This window comes from Piliocolobus tephrosceles, chromosome 16 (genome assembly GCF_002776525.5).
Source record: "Piliocolobus tephrosceles isolate RC106 chromosome 16, ASM277652v3, whole genome shotgun sequence".
NCBI lineage: Eukaryota > Metazoa > Chordata > Mammalia > Primates > Cercopithecidae > Piliocolobus > Piliocolobus tephrosceles.
In genome coordinates, this window is record NC_045449.1 from 5007917 (window position 1) to 5008547 (window position 631).

The window sequence follows — 631 nt, forward strand, 5'->3', positions numbered from 1 at the left end:
GGCCTCCCAAAGTGCTGGGATTACAGGCTTGAGCCACCGCGCCCGGCCAAGTATGTTATTTTATACGGTTTGCAATATTGACTTACTTGTGGACTGGCTGGAGCCTGTGTGCCCGCAGCTGACTGCTGAGTGAGGGGAAGTACTAAGGAGAATTGTCTCCTTGGGAACTCCACGTAGCTTGTGGCTTTTGTGATTTAAATAGCATCAATAAAAGCCGGACACTGTGGAAAGACACAAACACACACGGGCCTGGTTATCTGGAACCTTGTACTGCTCATGACAAAATTAGCAAATCATTTTCTTTTTTAAAAAAGTAGTCGGCCGGGCGCGGTGACTCAAGCCTGTAATCCCAGCACTTTGGGAGGCCGAGACGGGCGGATCACGAGGTCAGGAGATCGAGACCATCCCGGCTAACACGGTGAAACCCCGTCTCTACTAAAAAAATACAAAAAACTAGCCGGGTGAGGTGGCGGGCGCCTGTAGTCCCAGCTACACGGGAGGCTGAGGTAGGAGAATGGCGTAAACCTGGGAGGCGGAGCTTGCAGTGAGCTGAGATCCGGCCACTGCACTCCAGCCCGGGCAACAGAGCAAGACTCCCTCTCGGAAAAAAAAAAAAAAAGCAGTCGCCGGG